General features: G+C 40.1%; 1 long non-coding RNA gene across 1 annotated transcript; it reads right to left on the bottom strand.

The window, feature by feature from the left end:
• Positions 1-10,288, bottom strand: LOC141578638 (uncharacterized). Its single transcript, XR_012509182.1, has 2 exons — positions 5,049-10,288; positions 1-3,912 (listed from the first exon to the last, which is right to left on the bottom strand). It is a non-coding gene; the product is annotated as an uncharacterized LOC141578638 (long non-coding RNA).
• Between the last annotated feature and the right edge of the window lie 385 nt (positions 10,289-10,673).

Below are 10,673 nucleotides of genomic sequence, written 5' to 3'. Positions count from 1 at the left end.
TACATTAAAATAAATTTTAATTCACAAAAGACACCATAGAAAGATATTTGCGACATTCATAACCAACAAAGTATCCAGAATTTACAAAAAATTCCTACAAATCAACGAGATAAAGGCAAAAAACCCAAAAGAAAAATGGGCATAAGATTTTAATATGTACTTCAAAAGAGAAAAAATACAGTTAGCCAAAAAGCATGTGAAGCATTGCTCAATCTCATCATTTGTCAAAGAAATGGAATAATAAAACCGCAGTGAAATACCACTACACACATCAGACTGGCAAAAATTATAAAACCTGACAATCCCAAGTGTTGGTAAGAAGTGGAACAATGAAGCGTCTCATCAAAGGCTAGCATGAATGGGAATTAACATAACCACTTTGGAAAACATGATCTCAATTCCTAATAAAGCTGAAGATGTACACATGCCATGATCTAGCAATTCCACTTTTAGGTATACACCTTAGAGATAGGTGTGCTTATGCACCTAGATACATGTACCAAAGTGTTGATAGCAGCATTATTATAATTGCCAAAAACTAGAAGAAACCCTAACATAATGTCGAGCCAAAAATCCAAATCACAAGAATGCATACTATATTATTCTTTTCATATCAAAGCTTAAAAACAAGGAAAACTAATTTATTTAGAGATGCACACATTGGCAGTAGAATCATAAAGAAAAGCTAGAAGAAACCCTAACATAATGTCGAGCCAAAAATCCAAATCACAAGAGTGCATACTATATTATTCTTTTCATATCGAAGCTTAAAAACAAGGAAAACTAATTTATTTAGAGATGCACACATAGGCAGTAGAATCATAAAGAAAAGCAAGGAAATTATTCCTATAAAAGCTAAAAGTGGTTACCTCTACAGAAGAGGAGGATGATTGTGATTGGCAAGGAATATTCAGGGACTTTTGGAGTTCCAGCAGTATTCTGTTTCTTGACCTGGGTAGTGGTTACATGGGTTTTGCTTTACAACCAAACTGTAGATTTCTGGGGTTTTTTTTTTTTTTTTTTTTTTACATTTTTATATATATTTCATTATAGAGAGGTAAAAAGTGATAAGTCTGTCAAAATTCATCCAAAAGTACAATGCAATTCTAATAAAGTACGTAATGGAAATTGACAAGTTGATTCTAAAATTATAAAGAAGAGCAAAGAGACTATTTTCATAAAAACTAAATAAGTTAAGGGACTTACTCTTCCACATAATAAGACTTAACAATAACACCCAAGTTGTTAAGAAACTATTTATAGGGATAAACAAATAGACAGAACAGAAGAGAATAAAAAATCTAAAAATCAAGGCATGCACACAAGGAAACCTGATATAAGACACAGGTCACATTACAAAGCAGTAAGAAATGGATGGTTTAATCAACAAATATTCATAAGAAAAAAACGAAAATTAGACCCTTAACTCACACTATAATGAAAATAAAACCCTAATAGAATAAAGACCTCAGGGTAGAGGGGGTGTAAGAGAAACTACTCCCTGCTCACAAAATCCGTTCTCCCGTTCCTCCATGACGATCAACATTTCCCAGTCTCCCCCGCAGATGGGCCTAGTAATAGAATTAAGTTCTCACAATGGGATGTGAGCAGAAGTGATGGGTACCCCTTGCAGCTCTGGGACTTGACACTAGGTCCACGTTCTCCTTCCCTTTCCTGCTGGTTGGAATGTAAATATGGCAGTGGCTCTTACTACGAGATAGTAATATGCCCAAGAGGATGGCAAACCCACGAGATAGCATGACCTGGTCCCTGATTGCATATGTACATAAAACCACCTCAACATTGAGGACTAGTCACCTCTGGACTTTTTTGTCAGAGATAAACAAATGTCTCTGTTCTTTAAACCACTATATTTTAGGGCTCTTTGTTACAGCATCTCCATCTTCACTACTAACACAGAAGTATTTTGCAACCACGACTCAAAGAACACCAACTAGATGGGAAAATGTTGATAAATTTGACAACACTAAAATGAAAAATGTCTATCCCACAAAATACCATAAAAATGTGAAAATACACGCTGTGATTGAAAGGAGATATTTATAATGCATATCCAGAGTACAAAAAAAAACTTCTTCAGATCAGTGGTGAAAAGATAACCTAACAGAAAAACAGACAAATGAAATAAACATGAAATAACAAAAGAAACCAACTGGTCAAATAAACATATAATAAAGCTCAACTTTAAACAATCAGATAATCAGATAAATGCAAATTTAAAACTACAAAAAATACCATTTACAGACAAATATTGGCAAATATAACAAAAATATTAAAGTCTTACTATATCATATTTGGCATGAGCAACAGGAACTTTTGTAAACTGTTTTTGTAGCAGCTTAATCAATACAACCACTTTGGAGAATAACTTTGAAAGATCTAATAAATTTGAAGATACACATCACTATGATCCTGTAATTCCATTCCTTGGTATATATTCTAGAGAAATTCTTGTACATTGGTGGGAAGGGACAGATACATGAGTGTTAACTGCAGCATTATTTTTAACAGCTGAAAATTGGAAGCAACCTAAACATTCATCAACGAGAAAATACAGAGATGTAATAGCACCAAAGATAAATCTTTAATCCTCATCCAAATGAAAGAAAGAAAACTGCCAATAAATATGTACAGTATGTCCAAAATACACAAAGTTTAAAATATGCCAAAAATATTATCTAGTAAATATGTAGTAAAAACATGCATGTGGATAATAAACACCAAATTCAAGAATGTTGGGGCCTCTATGGAGAGAAGGTGTGGTATGGGCTTGTGTGTTTGTGTGTGTGCACGCGTGTGTAAGCACATGCTTTAGATTATCTTTATACAGGAAGAAATCGTCCCCTGCACGTGGGCCTCCAGAGAGGGAAGCAAAACTCCATGGAAAACCCTTTCTGTACTCTTGTAGACTTGCAAGCAGTCCTATTTACAATTCTGCTTTAATTTAGTCTCCTTCCCTACATTGTGCTTTATTCCAAGTTATACCTAAACATACAGCAATGGTTCTTGAGTTTCAACAAGTATCAGAATCACTTGAAGGGCTAGTTAATACACAACCCCCAGAGCTCCTAATTCAGCAGGTGTGGGGTGACACTTGAGAATCTGCATTTCTAACAAGTTCCCAGGTCCTGCTGAAATAGCTGATCCACGGACCACACTTGGAAAACCACACTTGGAAACCAACAGTGAAGTCTATTATACACAGCATATGTGTTTTTGTGGTTGTGGGGAATTAGGAGACAAAGCAGTGAAAGAAAATGAGGCATTTTCTACATTCACCTTGGGCTGAGGCCAGCATAGAAGCCCATAATTCTAGGTGGCGAATAGGGCTGCTGACAGTGCAGCCGGTAGGAGCCAGGTGTCAGTGGAATGAGTGTGATTTGAACTCCCTTTCCCCTAAATATATGCCTGAACAGGTACATATGATGTAACCGGTTGAGGAAGTAACTGGGCTGATTTCCCATCAAAACATGCCTCCTCACCGTCATCGCCCACCCTCACCGTCATCGCCCACCCCCACCCTCCCCCACTGCCCCACCTCCTCCATCCTCAGCATAAACTCCAGGGTCACATCCTGATGGGTGTGGGGGAAGGGGTTGAAAACGCTGACTCCATTGTATAGCCAACAAGCCAGCCATCCCTAGGCTGCTTGAGCTTCTGAGCGAACTTGTTAGTCCATCTTCATGTTTTCAGCGAGCTGGGCGACTCCCCAGGCCTGCTCCTTTATCCTTCTCAGGTTGGGAGGGAACCCACTCTCAGTCTGGATGCGGCACATGTGATGGTTTAATGGGCTCTTGGGAACCTCGGGGTGTAGCGATTCCCAGCAATCAGCAGGAGCAGTCGTGCGTTTCTGGGCCCTCCAGCTCCACTCTGTTCACCAGCCTTCCAGGCCTGGAATGTACCCACAAACTCTTTAGCTGACTAAAAGCCCAGGGCACTTGTGTGCATGCCTGTGTGTGTGTGTGTGTGTGTGTGTGTGTGTGTGTGTGTGTGCGCTTGCGCATGCCCAAGGGGGAGCCAAAGGCCAGTGCACAGAAGAAAGCCAGTGGCTTCCGGCTGGTCATTATCTTTGGGCCAGAATCTTCCAGTCCCTGAATGGGACCCTGGGTCTCTGCCAAACAGCCGGACTCGCACTCTGTATAATGAAGTGCTCACTGATTATCCTGATGATGCACCGAAAGACTGGGGGCCACAGTGGTCCAACTGCTGCCAACTCTGCCTCCTTGTTCTACTCCCCGTAGAAATGAGGATGTCCCTGCAGCGCCCCCCCCGCCCCTCACTTCCCCAGCATAATGCGCACCCCCAAGGGACCCTGCTCCCGGGGGCTGAACTGAAATGACAGCAACAGTTTATTAATTGGACTAATGAGCAGCTTACGCAGGGAGAGAAAGAGAAACTGGATGAGTGAGAAGGCAGGGGAGGAAGACAGGAACATCTACAGCACAGGAGTTCAGGACAAGATTTCAGACTGGAGCCAACAGCTCACTTTCCAAGTGCTTGGGGGAGTAGGCAGGCAGGGATTTGAAGAATGGTTTTACAACACTCATATTTTTCATAGGCAACAGGCTAATTTTTCATCAGCAAGTTGTAACATCCCCATTTCCTGAATGCCTACATACTAGGCCCTTTATTGTTTTATGAGCTTTGTCTCAGTTAATCTTCACTAGATCCATATGAGACAGGACGCCTTCTATTCTTTTTGCCCATGAGAAACCTGAGACCCAGGGAGGTCTGCCCAAAGTCACACTTGCAGTAAATAACAGAACCCAAACCCTTAACCGCAGCCCTTGTGGAAACTGGTAGGAAATGAGGCTCCAAGGGAACAGAACTGGTGCCCTTAGTGAGCATTCCTCCACGTAGAGGCTGTGAGTGTTAAACCCTCTGTAGGGAGCAGCACCTTCAACCCTACCGGCAGCTGGTTTATGGTCCCTGTTTTACAGATGAGGGAATTTAAACTCAGAGAGGTAAAGTAATTTGCCTAAGGCCACACAAATAGGAAGGGTCAGAGCAGGGATTTGCTCTCCTACCTGAGTCCTTCCTTAGTTCACTGCCTCTCTTCTCTCTTTGCCCTGAGCTCCTGCAGGCATCTTGCATAGGAGAAGGCTAGCTGCAGTAGTGAGTGAGACAGTTTACTTTTCTATAGAAGAAGCTCCGTTTGATAGAAGAAGCTCCGTTTGATAGCGAGGATCAGGATCGTCATGAGATTTAGCCTGTGGAACTGAAGCTGGAACTCAGCAAGCGTGGAGGAGAAATTGCCCAGACCTGGGGCTAGACACTTCTAATGGATGCAACTGCAAGGGCATCCTAAATCTGGCTCAGTCCCCTCTACAGGCAGAGGCTTGAGGGAGTTGTTAATGGCATGAAGTTTCCCTCAACATTTTAGGATTTAAAAAAAAATTTTTTTTTCTGTCAGTGAGGGCAGTGGGGTGATCTGCACCAGCAGCTGTGTTCTTCCTGTTTGTCCTCCTGAAGTAGTTCCAGGTGACCAGCCACTGGGAAACTGCTGCTTAAGCAGCTGGTAATAGACCGCAAAACAACACGAGGAGGGCCTGGCAGGCAGGAGGGTCAGTGCCCTCCTGGAGCTGTGGACCTGCTTTGCAGAGAGGAGCCAAGGAATAAAGACACAGGAACACAGCTGATGTGTGCATATCTAGCTGTCCTCTGCTCCGTATTTTGCAAACAGTAAGAAATGCTCATAGGCAAATTCAAACCAGACAGAAGAACAGAAAGTGAAAAGTGAAACTTCCCCTCTCAGATACTCACCATAACCACTGCTATTTGCTTATCTTTTCAGCTAAATCTTTGTGTTAACTATGAGCTTCCTTTTTAAATTTGTTATTATCTAACACAAAATGGCATTGATATGTTGATCTTCAATTTGATACATAGCTCTCCAGAATTTTATACCAACTTACATTCCCACCAACAGTGTATAAAAGGGCATATTTCTTCCCATCCTAGCCAATAGTGACTTGTTTTGTAGTTAAAAAAAAAAAAAAGCTAGTATGTAAATCATAAAAAGAAAACCCTCTCCCACTCTTTCCCTTTCCTTCTGTCCTTTCGCCTATTTCTTTTAAATTCACAACCTCTGACCCATGTACACTACACAGAATTCCAAAGGTCTGTCAATAGGTGAGAAAACAAGGCTGGGGGGATTTATGGCCATCAACGGGGTACACAGAGATGCAACAATACTCTATAAAAGGTGATGCCAACACATCATATATATTTACTAGAGTCCAAACGCAGAGCTCCTTAGCCAGCAAAAAAATGTATGTCATGACTCCCTGCTAGGTTTGGAACCTCATTTGACCCTCAAATAATAATGCAGTTAGAAAAAGCAGGCATTATCTCCCCGTTTTATAGATGATAAAAAACACACTAACACATTTGGGTGACTTGCCCAAGGTCACAGTGCTAAAAGTCAAAATGGAATCTAAATCAGTATCCTCCCCTTAATACTACAGACACAAATTTTATATGTGTGTAAAATATAGGTGTGTGTGTGTGTGTATAAACGCTAAGTGCACAGTGCATAATTTGTGAACATATATTTAGATTACACCCCATTTTATACCAATAGATATAGACTAGATGTAATCTCTGTGTGTATAATATAATGTACATAAAATGTGGTAGATTGTGCAGGAGACGCTAAGAGGTGGTTTAAAAACAGAACACCACCTAAATGTCATTTGCAGGCTCTGACAAATCCCTGACAAAAGTCAGGGACTACAACACGACAAATAGAATTAACACTGCTGTATGTTATATGTGAAAGTTGTTGAGGGAGTAAATCCTGAGTTCTCATCAAAAGAAGAAAAAAATTTTTTTTTCTATTTCTTCAATTTTGTACCTATATGAGATGATATCCATATAGGTACAAAATTCACTAAATTTCTTGTGATAATCACTTAATGATGTAAGTCAAATCATTATGCTGTAAGCTTAAACTTATGTAGTGCTATATATCAATTACATCTCAGTAAAACTGGAAGAAAAAGAGTATGTCAGAGACTAAAAATAGGTTAGGAAAGGAACCAAAAATAAATGGCATCTCTTACAGTCATGATTCTGAAACAAACAATGTATAATAAGGGTTAAGTGCATGGAATTTTGGAGCCAGATACACCTGAGTTCAAGTCCTATTGTAATTACATACTAGATAAGTGTCCTTGGACTACCAAATAAAGTTCTCTGAGTTTGGGTTTCTCATCTGTGAAAAAGAGATAAAATTCTCTGTCTCATAAGATTATTATCAAGTGGATGGAATGAAATAATGCATGTAAAACACGTTGCAATATGCCAAGAACATATAAGTCTCAGTAAGTGTAGTTATTAATAATTTTTATTATATTTTTGCCTATAGTCTTCTTATATGTTTAGATTCAACATAGTTCAGCTCTACATGAAACTAAGCCTATAACTGAAGAAGTGGGGAAAAAAAAGATTAACATAGTGGTTCTCCGCTGCTGCCCTGGCTGTCCGCTAGAATCATCTGGTGAGCTAAAAAACAAAACACTGATGTCCAGGCCAATGAAATCAGAATCTCTGAAGGTGTTCAGAATCACTGGATTACACAGAGGCTGCCTGTGAGTGTAAAGTTCGGGGGCTACTAAGACTCAATGAAAGAGGTGTTATGAAAGTCAAGGCTCTCGCTGAGTGAGTCCTCTGAATCTCTGACACCTGACTGTAGAGGATGGTTGTTGCTTGACCCCTTTTCACTTTCCCAGGAGTCCTGTTTTACGCTGGGAGATCTGTGGAGTCCTAGGGAAGCTAACTCCTTCCCTGACTTCAGAGGTCAAAAAGGAGACTCCTGAAGGCTAAGGTAACCATTGTATTTTATCCACTGCCTCTACTTTGAAATGTGCATGTGATCAAAGCTGTTGTAATCAGGGTGGCTCTCAGCACTGCTGTTGGAAATACTGGGACAAAGATACTGCCTTTCCTGCTGAATGTGAATGAGAAAGCAGGCAGCCCTGGGAACTGTTTTTAGCCGTCCCAGGACTCCAAAGGGAGTCAGCTTTACCAAAGAAGACAGCACAGGAGAAAGAAAGGTACCATTTTGCTGCTAGATCAAGCTTCTTCTAAGCTAGTTGCCTCTGGACTTCCTAACATCATGAGCTGATAAATTCCTCACTCAAGTCTATTTTTCTGTTAGTTGCAACTGAAAGCACCCCAGTCAAGTATTTCTTATGTAGGTAGCAACAATAACGGACAAGGGATGGCCAGTGTTTCTTTCTGTTTCCCAGGAAAACAGCAAGTATTTGGCTAGAGCCTCTTCCTGCTCTTTCTAGAACCAACAGCCCAAGGTTGACTTCCCTAAGCAAAAGCAAATAAACAATAAACAGAGCAGGAACTTCTCTTCTTTCAAAGTCATAACCAGTTTGAGCTCAGGGTCTCTTGAACTTTTGGCAAAAGTCTTAGTTTCTCCTTGTTAAGCTGTTGAGATGCAGTTACACCAGCATCTTCGCCACAGCTCTGACCTTGTTCCTCTGCTCACACACTTTCCGTGGCTCTTCAGCACCCACATGGCCCCTTACAAGCTGCCTCCATTCTCATCTCCTGCTGTACCACCCAATTCTCTCATCAAACTACTTGCTTTTCTCCAAATCTGATATGTTCTCCTGCTTCATTCTCCAGCACCTTATGCAGGTGTAGTTTCCTTTGCCTGCCATACTCTTTCCCCCTTTTCTATGTGGCAAATTCCCACCTATTCTTCAAGGTCCAGCTCAAGTACCACTTTCCCCATTTTCTAGAGGCAGGACAGGGGCCCTTCCTTGGTCCTTTCATGACACTGTGCACACACCTTCACCATAGTGCTTCTCACATGCTAGGGTTCACGTGTCTCTGTGCCAGTCTCCCCCGCCAGACTGTGGTTGCCTCAGGAGCAGGGCCTCTATCTTTTTCATTTCAGCAATCCTAAAGAGGCAGTATAAAGTGATGGCTTTAAGTAAACTGGTTCTGGAAGAAGGCTGCCTAGTTTAAAATCCCAGCCCTACCATTTATTAGCTCTATTACCTTGAGTAAGATACTTAACTTCTCTTTGCCTCAATTTCCTCATCTGTAAAATAAGGATTTAAATAAAGTTTATACTGTATAGCACAGAGAACTATATTCAATATTTTGTAGTAACCTATCATGAAAATGAAAAAGAATATGAAAAGGAATATACGTATGTATGTATATGACTGAATTATTATGCTGTACACCAGAAATTGACACAACATTGTAAACTGACTATACGTCAATAGAAAAATGAAAAAAAGTAATATCCATATCATGGATGACTGTTGGAATTAAACAAGACACTGCATCTAAAGTCCTCTGACGGAGGGCCTTGCACAGGTTAGCAATGTGACAATGTGATGATGATTACAAGTGACAACAAAGACGATTAGTACCCATCCTAGACCTTTGCATGTTCTGAGTACTAAGTACACATTGTTGAAAGTGAACGATAACCAGATTTCTTAACCTAAAGACCTGTAATTTAATCCTAGAGAAGCAGAATGCTATTCTCTGATTACTGCTGAGTCCCAGTGACTTCGACCCCAAGGGAAGAGGAATGTGAGGAAATCTTTGAGAGAGCTTGCAGCTCAGCATTTGCTCCTCTCGGTAACTAGGCCACCTCTAAACAGCTCCTTACGGCAGCCCTTTTTGTCCTGCATGCAGTCATTTTCAGAAGTTTTTCCAAATCCATTAATCTCTGGGCTCAAAACAGCCTGATTTTGTTGGGTAGGGGGAGGTTGCAGTGGTGAATGGCTTTATTTTTAAAACATTTTGTGTTTCTTTTTATTAATTGTTTTACAAAAATTTAAATAGCACAAAAAGGGGGAAATTAAATATCCCCTCCCCAGTTCTAACTTTAGAGGTAATTGCTGCTTATAGTTTCCTGGATTTCCTTTCACACATTTTCTTTTCTTAATTTCAGCTTTACTGAAGTGTAACTGACATACCATAAACTGCCTGTGGTTGAAGTGTACAACTTGGTGAATTTTTTTCAGGAGTTATTTCTCTTTAATGCAGACTTAAATGTCTTTTTAAAAATTGAAGTATAGTTGATTTACAATACCATGTCAGTTTTGGGTGTACAGCACAGTGAGACAGTATTTTTGCAGATTATATTCCATTATAGGCTATTATAAGATAATGGGTATAATTCCCTGTGCTATATAGTAAATCTTTGTACAACGTGGTGAGTTTTAACACATGTCTACGCCTGTGACAGCATGACCATAATCAAGATAATGCACCATCCCTTATTCCCCAAAGTTTCCTCATGCTCCTCTGTAATCCATCCTCCCCACCCACCAACCCTGTCCACAGGCAACCACGGATCTGCCTTGTGTCACTATAGATTTGTTTACATATTCTAGAATTTTATATAAATTAAATAGCACAAAATGTACTCTTTTTTTATCCAGCTTATTCCATGCAGTATAATTATTTTGAGATCCATCATGTTATTGTGTATATCAATATTTCATTCCATTTTATTGCTAAGTAATACCCCATGGTATGGATGTATCTCAGTGTGTTTATCCATTCATTATTGATGGACACTTGAGACAATTTCCAGTTTTTTCTATTATAAATAAAACTGTTCTGAATGTTTGTGTACAAGTCTGTGTAGACATAAAATCAGTGCA

The sequence above is a fragment of the Camelus bactrianus genome, chromosome 9 (assembly GCF_048773025.1).
Source record: "Camelus bactrianus isolate YW-2024 breed Bactrian camel chromosome 9, ASM4877302v1, whole genome shotgun sequence".
Classification (NCBI taxonomy): domain Eukaryota; kingdom Metazoa; phylum Chordata; class Mammalia; order Artiodactyla; family Camelidae; genus Camelus; species Camelus bactrianus.
This window is presented reverse-complemented; position numbering and strand designations above follow the sequence as displayed.